The 11,833-nt window shown below is 36.7% G+C and overlaps 1 protein-coding gene across 2 annotated transcripts in view; it reads right to left on the bottom strand.

Annotated features, from left to right (window-relative positions):
* hrh2a (histamine receptor H2a) overlaps positions 1 to 7,049 on the bottom strand; it is a 12,853-nt gene extending 5,804 nt beyond the window's left edge. Inside the window, exon 1 of one of the 2 annotated variants that reach the window (XM_016678422.1) lies at positions 6,969 to 7,049. The gene's annotated coding sequence lies outside the window, so the exon portion shown is untranslated. The remainder of the gene's footprint in view (positions 1 to 6,968) is intronic. The other variant, XM_016678423.1, reaches the window with a different exon arrangement.
* Positions 7,050 to 11,833: the final 4,784 nt, after the last annotated feature.

The raw sequence follows: 11,833 nt of genomic DNA, 5'->3' as shown, positions 1-11,833 counted from the left end.
ATGCTAGTTTTGTACTTTGCAGATCTATTTTGAAAATCTTTGTGGACTTCATGTTGTTTTTTTTTAATCCTACTTTAAAAATAATTTAATTTGTCCTGAACATTCATCACTGATTTCAAGAATTTTCTCTGGACAAACCTGCTTAGCTTATTATCTTAACATGTTTTATTATAAGGCTCTAAAAACCTCTATTTCTGGGATAGCAGTATTTTATTTGCTTTGCATTTTTTGTTCACAGTTGTCATGTGTCATTATCGAACCTGAACTACGCAGGTTGGAATAAGGGAGGAAAACAGTCTTTTGCTATGAATGGTGAGGTCAAATTACTGTAGATTCATAAAAATAATAGTATCCGACTTCCCACATGCACAGTTTGATTGCTTCATTTTAGTCTTGCGGTTCTTTCATTATGGTGACAACTAATGACCAAATCATCAGCAGGCTGGCAGCTTAGAAAGCATTGGCTTTGGGTGGTTTAAACAGCTACTTTTCTAACTTCTTGCTTCAGCTGTACCGCAATACGAATGCCAGCTTGTGTGTTTTGAAGAGTACCAAAAGAATAATATCCATCAATACAGTTAGTGAGATGTGGTCTTTGCTAACTTCCAGGTGTTTTATGTTCTCTGTATGTCTGCTCCTGATGCTATGTGCTCCTGTTGGCATCAATCAAAAAAAAATAAAAATAAAAAAACCCTCCCTGCAGTGACATTAATCACCCGCTCTTTCCCTTCAATATTTCCTCGTCTCTTATGGTCATTAGGAGTTGATTGATGGGGTTAGATGTTTTTTCTTTTTTTGTTTCCATTAATGTTAGCTAAAAGTGTTACCCTTGTGTTCAAGGGTAATATGCCTTAGACTGAAAAGTAAGCATTCACCTTTCCTCTTTATTCTGTAAATATAAATACAATTTTACATGGTGGTATGAGTACACTCTTATAAATTCCACTTAAAACATGCAGTTTTTCTACCTTTTAGGGACTCATAAGATCAGTGATGACTGATTGAGTTTTTACTATATGCAACATGTATTTTGATATGGAGCTATTACTACAAATAAACATAACCTACAGTCATTTGCCACTTCTTAAGTGTTCTTGGTAGAATCAGATTAGACCTCTTTTTGTCCTTTAGAAATGTCCTAATTTGTTTTAGCATAGAAAGATCAAGATAATGGAAAGTGTACTTAGAGATTTTGGTCCATTTTGGCATGATAACATCACATGGTTACCTCAAATATGTTAACTCAACATCTATGATATGAATATCCTATTTCATCTTGTCCCTAAGCTTTTGTATTGTTTTGAGATCTGGCGACTGTAGAGGTCGCTGGAGGTGAGTAAGCTTGTTGTGATGTTCAAAAACCTTTTTATCTGTTAATATCCATTTTTTGTAAGCCTGTTTGAACTGCAGTCTTAATTTAAATTCAAATCAATTCAATTCAGTTTATTTACATAGCACCAATTCACAATGGATGCCATCTCAAGAGACTTCACAGAAAAAAAAAGCATTCCAATTGATCCTAGTTATCAAACAGTGCAGTGAAGTTCAGTTCATTATTCAAACGAGTTTGAAAGGTTTTCTAGCAAAGAAAACTTAGCAGATTGTATCGAGTTATTGAGTTACAGCAATCCCTCACGCTCAGCGTGCATGGAGAGGAAAAACTCCCTATAAACAGGAAGAAACCACCAGCAGGCCCCATATGCCTCCTGTTGTCAGATTTAATATTCACGGTATGGTACATTCAGCGAGTTGTTGTCTGAGCTTTTGTTGTGTCTTTGTATAATTTTAAATCAGTTTTCCCATTTCTCGGCGGCCGTAATGTCGAGAAGACATTTTCTGTAACCAGCCTATTGCCTTTGGATATTTTCTTTTACTCTGAGCATTTCTTTTTTTGTAAACCTAAGAGATCATTGAGGAAAACCCAGTACACCAGCAGACTGAAACACTCAGGTCAGCCCATCTGGCACCAACAATCATGGCATTTTCAGAGTCATTTCAATTCACTTGTGCCCCATTCTGATGATTGGTTTGAATTTCAGCAAGTTTTATTCACGACGTCTAATTGTATGAATGCATAAAGTTGCTGCCATGTGATTGGTTGTTTTGCAGTTTGTGTTCACAAGCAATCGTTTAAGTCTAGCTAATAAAGTAGATGATGCTGGTGGCCTTTTGTCACTGTTACCCCTTCACTGTTGTGAGTCTGTAACAGGAGCACAGAGAAGACAAGAATTGAGGCTGAATATAGTTTAGCATTTTTGCCTTCGTTAAATTTCTAGTGCTAGATGAGCAAGAATATTTAGTCTGTGCATGGCAGAATAAGGCTAAGCATTTGACAGAATGAGTGTATCTGTGTGGAGAATATCTCTGAGTCAGTGACTGGTGGGTAGAATTTCTCTTGTTTGAATGTGTATGTAGGTTTGGTACAGACGAAAGAGATGGACACTGGCTTCATGTCAGGACAAGATGGGAGAGGTTTAGGCATGATTAAAGTATCATCTCAACTGTATGACTGTACTGCTTTACAGAAATCTGAACTCTTCTAATCTTCGTCTTTTTCTGACCAGTTGGAGCTTTTGAACATCTTCCAGAGCAAACAGTGATCGTCCAGCAGCCCACCAGAGCTTCAAGAGCGGCTTGCAAATGCAAGTAATGACTGGGACATTTTATCTGGGAGGATCAAAGACTTATGAGACACACATTTCAGCAGTTTTCATCATCAAAATCTTTCTTGCACTGTGAGCCCACTTTCTGAGTTTATGTCTTCAAGATCACACACAGATAACTCCTCAATTATCCAAATTTGGAATGTGTAAGATACCCAAAGTATCTTTCACAATAATATAACAGGGTTATATTTTAATATTGAATAAGGTGGACTATGTGTTCCCTACTATTTCTTCAAATTTATCATTTTTATTTTGGTCAGTACATTTTCGGCCGTGTTTTTAATCCAGTTAAGATTTATTTTAATATTCTGCCTGAACCAGACACCCATCAGAATGTGGGTGTCTTGTTAAGACACCCACATTCTTAACCAGACACCCACAGTACATTTTCGGCCGTGTTTTTAATCCAGTTAAGATTTATTTTAATATTCTGTCTTAACCAGACACCCATCAGAATGTGATGAGCCCACGTCTGAAAGAGGGTAGCAAATATCTTGCTTTCGTTGTTTTCAGTGATATGCTCCTGTCAGACTTACTTCATTAAAAACAAAATCAAGTGAGTCATGCTGAGGCAATGTCCTAGAGCTGAAAAAAAAAGCAAAATGAGAAAAACCGATCGCTTATTTACGCTTGGCTGTTTTAAACCTGACCATCTGATGTTTCTCATAAATGCCTTGTTATGGTTGTCCCTCGTAACAAACAGCCGCAACTGTCACTGCATCTTTATAATCACATCCAGGCTCACATGGTCACAACGGTCCAGACGGGCACTCTCGCACGACCAGTACCATATGTTTGGTTAATGGGTTTTAAGGACAGTAAGGGGCTGGAAATAAGTGCTCTTTTTTTCAAAAAAATCACAAAGGCTGTGTTGCTTTCAGAGGTTTCCCGAGGAAGACCGTTTCATGTTTTTGCATGACAAAAAGATGTCTTTGTGTTTGTAGTTTTAAGATGTTAAAATGTGGTCTGACAGCCGAAATTGTTTCCTGGGTGTTTCTCCTACGGAATCAAAGTTTTGTTTCAGCTGTCAGTAATTGTCAAAGGTGTACAACTTTTCTCAAATCAGTCTTTAACATACAGAAGCATGACGTTTCACCATCATTGACCATGTTCCTTTAATGGTTGCACTGATCAATTACTTATGGATTAATTTGCAAATGTTCAAAACTGAGACGAACCTCAAAAAATACGGTGACATTTTAAAGCACATTTTTTAAGGATTGCTCTTTAACAGCTTCCTTTGCTTTTTGCCTATCCTCCAAAAAGAAAGATGAAAATGAGCCCAATAGGTTTTATTCGGCTTTATGGATGCCCCTACTGCTCAGAACGTCTCTGGTGAAAAGAGACCAATTTTGTGTATGATTAAAGGCAAGCTCGAAAAAGAAGCAGCAAAAGGAAACCAAAACCTGCAGTGACTCTTTAGATCATATAAACTGAAACTGAAGTGATGAGGTTATTTATTACTCAGATTGGATCCGTTGCTTACATTTTGGGATCATGCATCCCAGGTGTACATCCGTTTTTGCTTTTAGCTTATTTTACCACCCTGATTGGGTTTTATGAAATGAGTATTGAAGCAATATCTGGTCTTTTTAACTCAAAACTTTATCAAAGCAATCCTATCTTCTCTGTAGAGTAATTCGTCTGAACATGTTTATGTCGAGTTAAGAAAATGGAGGTTAATTTCACACTTCGCTGATATGTCGGTCGATTGGGGAAATCAACTTTTCTATTAAACTCAGTGTCAGGAAACATGAAAACAACTTTTAAATTATTCACTATACAATAAAATTTTCTGAAGACAATGGGATTGCTTCAAACTCTACTCAAAATGAAACAGTTTCTGCCATATTTGCATATTAAAATGTTCACACAGTAGTTTACTTTTGGTTATGAGAGGTAAGCTGCAAATATGGGTTCATATATCAAGATTTAACAGATGTGAGACTGAAAATGTTATTATGAAACCTACTGCACTTTAGTTATACAAAAGTATAGATAATATAAAGTTCTAAGAAACAGAAGATGAAGAAGAAAATTATATGATTAAGTGGCTTTAGATAATTAAATATTAGTTTAAGTTCTTACTGTAATGCTGTCTGTAAAGGTCCATAAATTATGAAACCATGTGGGTTAGCAGATCAACATAAATTATTTATTTATCCTAGTGAATTTCAACACAAAACCAAACATTGTGTTCCTTTTTCTCATTTGCTTCTATAAACTGACCTTCTGCTGCATTGTGTATGCTACTGTTACACAGTGTGTGTGTGTGAAGGAGTGTGCTTGTTTGTGTGCCCACATCTGTCTACTTGTCTTTTCTTGAGTCACTGGAGTAGAAGGGAAAAGGTCTGGGATGGTGGGTTGCTTAGTAACCATTGTGTGTTTTGCCCAGTGGAGGGGAACTCTGGAAGTGTGAAATTGAAACACATTGAGCAACGCGTGCTTTATCGGAGACCAAGAGGGGGAATCTAGCAAATAAAATATTCATGCACACTAACAGCATGTATTTGTCGCACACGCCTAGACACACACAGGTGCGCTAACGAGTTCAGGTCGGATAATTGATTGGCTTCAGAGTGTCAGCCTTACTGCACTTTGATTATTGTAGCAATGTAGAAAGCTTCCACAAAATAGAAGCCTGAGGACTTTTAGTAAAATATGAATAGAGGAAAAAAAAAAACACATTAAGCTTCAACCTTTTTTTTTCTGTCAGATCTTACATTTACATGTTTTTGCTGCTGTTTTTTTAAAGAGATGCTTCCTCTAAAGAGCTCAGCTCAACACATTGCACTCTGACCGTGTCACGACACTAAACCACATCCTCCCAACATTTGACTGGTTCACTGCAGAGTCACATAACTTTCTGAGACGAGTTTAGTCTCCGTTTTCAGACATGTAATTCACTTTCAGTGGCTATGCTGCAATAAATACTCAATCGGGACATTTGAAGAAAGGTTCCACATCAGACAACCCAAAAGAAGAACAGCAGCTTAGTGGTTAACTAACCTATTCTCATGTTGGTCACCTGACACGAACAACATGTTCTTTGCATGTTCTGATGTTTACTTCTGAAGGTTCCCCGTTTGTATAATGTCCAATACATGTGCTTTCCTAAAAGGCATTTGAACCTTTGGCCTCATGTTTTCCCAAACCTTATTGAGTTAGTTTGTAACTAAAAACTGTGGAAGTGCTTAATATATCTTACAAAATGGGGAAAAAAGGAAAAAAAACAGTCCAACATGGGAACAGGTTTATTAAGCATCTATTATTGTTGGGAACTGAATTCCAAGCTCCAGTCTGCTCAACCCACTTTTTTATTTTAATGCTCATAAATTAACAAAGATTGATATGAGCAGCAAAAGGCTTGCTATGTCTTTTCCTTTTCCCGTCTGCTTATTTGTATTTGCTCCGTCTTCTTGTTCGTCTGTCTTTCATAGATCCTTGCAATGCATTCTGCTTCTATGTGTACATTTTGTAAAAATCAACCAGAGGTTAAAAGTCAGACCATCTGCTAAGAAGTTTGAGACTTGTTTGTTTATTTTTTCCTACAGCTTCATTATAAGAATATACAGACTGAATATTGTAATTATCTCATCAAACCACCCTGTTTTGTACACGTCTATTTCCAGTTCTCTTCAGTGTAATTCAAATTTGTACACATAACACTTTGAAAGCTCAAACGTAACCGAAAGGGGCTGACAAAACAAGATAAATAAAATCATCACAACTAAAACCAAAAATAAAACAGAAACATTAGCATTTTCACACCAGTTTCACAAATGGAAATGCTTGCAAATCTAAATTCACATCACATCATTTTCTCAAAGACACCTTTAGGTCTTTTGAAGTGAGATGTTCTTTTTGTAAAAAGGAAGTTGTGATGCGATTTGAGTACTCCTGAGCAAGGACACGTAGAACTAGCCACAGATTCTGCTTCTCTAAACTGACCTTTGTCTGCATCTGCATTTGAATGCAAATAAAAATGGGAAGCCTGCTGAATCTCATAGCAAGAGAAGAATGAATACATTTAAGCTTTCATCTTTGTGGACACAATTTAGGACATAATAAAACCGACACATCACAGATAATTATTGGAATCAGTTGTAAAATGATTGAAATACATGTATGTGAATTAGCTAAGAAAATGCTGAAAAAGCAGACTTATGCTGTTGCACAAATAAGGAAAGGTTGAGAAACTGAAAAGCAACAGCAGGACAGTCCTGCACCTCCGTCTGGTTGTTCAAATCTGACAACACGTTGTGCCTAAAATAATCGACAAACATGAATGTTTATACTCACCTCGGGGCTGCTTTTCCCTCACTGTGCGGACGCTCCTGCTACTCAGTTGCTCTCCCAGAGAGAACCACAGTGTGTCTCATGGAGAGTGTGTGTAATGAGGGGTTGAGAGAGAGAGAGACAGAGCAAGAGAGAGAGGAGAGAAAAAGAGCCAGGAAGGTTTCTTGAATAATCCTCTCTCTCTCTTTGTAACTTTCACTCTGATTCTGCTCTATTGTTCTCATTTTACACATCTCCTTGGGTAATTTGCTTTGGCTAGGCTTGAAATAGCTTATTCATTTTCCTGTCATTTCTTCAAACCTGCCTGTGCAAGCTTCAGCAAAAGACAACCTGTGCAAGCAGGTTGTCTTTGACTGTAGGCTCCTTACTATTTTTTATCTTTTAATTCAGACAATTTGCTATTTTCAAGTTGTAATTTAGGTGCTGAGGAGCTGAGCTCTTTGGGGTTAATATGAGTAATATATTCCCCCTCATGCTTTAAAACACATACAACTGTAAGCCGGAACAATTGTAAAGGGATATATCTTTGAAAATCAGTCACAGTCCCAATGTTAGCAATAGAAAGGTCCTTTTCCTGAACCTTTCAATCTATTTTTCATGCGCTGACGTTAGAGAGTTGTGACGTGTCTCCTTTTTTTCTTTTCTTTCCAAAGACGATTCATCTTCAGACCTCAAGGAAAAGTCGTTATCATTTCTCTTTTTATTGCCTTTGTCCATTTTTTCTCTCTCTCTTCTTATCACTCCAGCAGAGTGAATTCAAGCTGAACATAAAATGTCTGGTTTGAATCCAACCCCTTTTTTCTGTCCATGGTCTTGTTCAGATCTTAGCTGAAGCTGAATTAATTAATTCTCTCTCTTTTTGTGTCACCTGCCTCTCTTTATGTCTTTATCTTCACGTCAGTTCATCTCTGCCAATTTCTGGAAGTTTTGATTTTTTGCGCTCCTTGAGATTTCTCCTTGTGAGTCATAATAACAAGGTTTTAGTATTGTTCTGCTGCAAAACCCTGAGAGATAACCTATCTTTATCTCACATTTCTTTATCCTCAAATCTTCAGATGGTTTCCTACAACTACCAGGTTTCTCTCTCTCCCTTTCAGAGGTTTTCCTGGAGTTACCCTGCAGCATCTAATGATATTATCATGATTGTCGAATCCATAGTGAGTTGCTATATGTGACGACAAGAGCACCTTTGAATATTTTAATCTGTGACATACGCTGCGTCCGTAAGTGTGTTTGTGACTTCTTCTGGGGGTATTCTCTGCTGTGGCGGGTTTTTGTTTATAGCGTGCCAGTATACACTGTAGGAGAAAAAAAACAAGAAAAAATAAAAGTGTAGGAGTAAGAAGAAATAAAATATAGTAAACAGACCAAGAAACAGAATATTTTGGAACTATTAGTTAGCAAAAATGGTAAAGTGGTCCCAGAAGAACTGATAGACTTTACCCACTTTCATATCAGAGCCTTGCAAAAGTATCCACATCCAGTCTTCCCACATCACAGGCACAAAGCTCAGTTTAATATATACAGATTTTATGCAAAAGACCAACATCCAGGAATGACAAACACTGAAATGAAAGGAAATAATGCATGTTTTAAAAAAAAATCATTTTTGCAAAAGACAATCTAAAAAGTAAGGCCTTTGTCACGGAGAAGTGCTTATCTTGTTGTAGAAACAGCAAGTTTTGGGGTATGTGCTTTCCAGCAAATTAAATGTTTGTGCACTCGTGTTTGCAAAATGGGTTAAACTTAGTCAGACTGAATGACGAGCATCTGTGTGAACAACTTTAAAGTGCTCCCACAAGTTTTCAACTGGACTTAGATCTTTGCTGAGACATAATACACCAGCATTCAATTTGTACTTCTGCCGTTTATTATTGGTGAGTACATGTGAATGTATTGGAGTAATGGGGGGGGGGGGCACAAAAGGAAAGTCTCACCAAGGCTTCGCTGTGGATCTCTGTAGGGAATCTTTAGAGTTACCTGGGACTTCGTGGATGTTCCTGTGATCAGTGCTCCCCTTACCTTGCCGGCCTCTTTAGATTAGGACCGTCTTGGTCGGTGTGCAGTGTTACTATTCTTTTTCCTTTTTTTTTTGATAATCGACTGTGTAGTGTTATCTGAGATGTTGAAAGCCAAACCCTGCTTCAATCCTCTCTTCAGCTCTATTTTATCTGTAATGTTCCTTGGTCTTCATGATGCCATTTGTTCACTAACAAACCTCTGACACATTCACAGCACAGCCGGATTTTTTTTTAAAACTGATGTTAAATTACATATTGATGAACTCCATTAATAATTTTATATTGGACAGTTGTGTGCTTCTTTCTATTGTATGATACACTTCAAAATTTGAAATGTGAAACATTTTGAAAAAGAAAAAACATGCATGATGATTCATACTTATGAACAACTTTGTGTTAGTCTCCCTCATAAAATCCCAATAAAATGCTTTAGTTTGAGGGTGTAACATTACAAAATGTCAACAAGTCCAAATAATATGAAGACATTTATTAGGCAGTTTTAAAAACAACAACAACATAATAAGACTTTATAAAGCAAAAAAGGATTGATGGCTCCTAATGAAAGGCTGAGATTATGGTTTCATTTGTTTTCTTTTTGCCCTCTTTTCAGTATAAGCCTCAAGCAGAAAGATGAAGACAATAATAGCTTCCAGCCTGTTTTAAAGGAAAGCTCTTCAAGATTTATTTTTTCATTTTATGGAAAAAAAAACTGTTTAGTTTCTATTCATTGCTCTATATAAAAAGTGTAATGTCTACTTTTAAGTTTAATTAAATCCAGAGGTGTTGTTCATATTAAGTTAAATATAATGACCTTTCAGTCATATTTCCAAAAAGTTGTATCTATGCCACCAATTGCTGCCAACTGTGGTGTAAAGGATGCTCTCTGAATGGGATGGTTCCCGTAGTAACATGAACTGAAGGAGTTCAGGGAAAATACATTTTAGATGAAGGAGCCTTTTCTTTGAAATCTCAGAAATATATTTGAGCTTCATAAATAATTCCCACAACAAGCAAAATTAGAACCAAACTAAACTTTCATCTTAGATCCTTGCTGCCAAAGAAATTGCTATCTAAGCATAGAAACTGAATCTTACTTTAGAAATGGTTCTTCATGCTGAAGAGACGCCTCCGTGCATAAATCTTAAATGAGGACAGCATGCTGTGGACGGGGTTACTAATAGTTAAAGTTTATGCATTTCCAGTCATCATTTCTTAGAAATTCAAACTTGAAGGTGTTTTTTCCCCTCATATGTAAGTTAGCATTTTAATTATTTTTGGTTAAACCTATTCAAATGTACGATCAAGACTTTGAATGAAATTAAATGTGCATCAAAAGACTATTAAAGTGCTGTGGCAGACAAAGGGAAACAAATAATAGGCTTGTTTGTTTGTTGGAAGGAAACATCTAAATTTTATTTCGCGAAAAGGTTCCATATTAAAAAAAAATTATATGGCCCATTTGGATGTAACTAAATAATATGATTAATAAGGTTTGGAGTCGGTTGTTTTGCTGATGACATAAACATACAGATCTGTTTTACTCATTAATGCAAGTTCATTTTGTAATCATTTCATGTACACATCTATCATAAAAAAGAAATATTCTCAAAAAGGAAAAGTAGCTCAGTCGAAAGATTTTTATTCAGGCCATTGACATTGAATTGAAATCGTGTGTCCATGGTAACATAAGCTTTCCTCAAATCTTAAAGGTACTCGAGGCCCTTCGATGTATTTATATTTTCTTTTCAGTAACAATTGCATACAAGTCATATGATTGACCAGGCTACTCTAAAAGTTTGACTTTCTTTCTCTAAAACCAATTAAAGAGGTTTTATTTTGGCGGTGTTAGAGGCCATTGTCTTGCGTGAAAAAACAGACGTGTATTTCATCTTCAGATTCTTATACAGCTGTATCCATAACAGCAAGACTTTTTAGTGAAAGTTTCTATGATTTTACCAATTGCACTAATGAATGCTGTTACTTTTTTAGGCCACTGGTCAATATTCAACCATGCTGATACTGATTTGCACAAAGAAATGTCTTCAGAATGTTTAGATATTCAGCTGTCTGACATTAAGTCAGTTTTTTCCCCCCCATTTTTAGATTAGTTGAGATTAAAAAATATATTAATATTGATTCACTACCTAAGCATTGAGAGACAAATTTAAGAATGCATTTATTATTTTATTTAAAATAAGAATCGCCTTATATTTGGCTCCATTTCAAGCTGTATTTACTGGGTTAAACATTTTTGGGTTTTCTTCAACAAAATATTAAGAGTTTCGCTGGAATTTTGACTTATTTTTCCCTGCTGACAGAATTAGTGTGAGTTAGTTTGTGTCTTATCTAGAGAACTGTTTGCAGTTTGGTGCGTGTGTGTGTGTCCTCTCATTCCACGGTGTGAACGGCCGGTTCAGCCTCCACAGCTGAAGCTCATCTACACTCATCAGAGGGACCCAGGTTATTTAGCTCACATGACTGGTAATCATGTTCCTATTTTTCCTGAAGTTTTGCTTCTCAAAGTGCATGTCCAGTTCCCTAATTTTTCCCCTCAACAATAAAACAAAATTATATCTGTTGTAAAAGAATATTTTAGTAATCGAGTACTCTATAGAATATTTTTACGATTATCCGAGGAATCGGATCGCTCTCTCTCAGAGCCATTCCTACTGTTCGCTCCAGATCCGTGACAACCCGATTCCGACGCCACAAAAGCTGTCGTCGTCCAACCATTGCTCCGCAAAATTCAGGAATCCTTATTTCTCCCCCCAAGCCCTCACAAAACGCAGCACAATGCAACACCAAGCTGCTAGCACTTCACAACAACTCGTAGGCGGAAGTAAGCGC

Source organism: Poecilia formosa, unplaced genomic scaffold (genome assembly GCF_000485575.1).
Source record: "Poecilia formosa unplaced genomic scaffold, Poecilia_formosa-5.1.2 Scaffold183, whole genome shotgun sequence".
NCBI classification, from domain to species: domain Eukaryota; kingdom Metazoa; phylum Chordata; class Actinopteri; order Cyprinodontiformes; family Poeciliidae; genus Poecilia; species Poecilia formosa.
The sequence above is the reverse complement of the archived record's forward strand: the minus strand, read 5'-3'. Positions and strand labels throughout refer to the sequence as shown.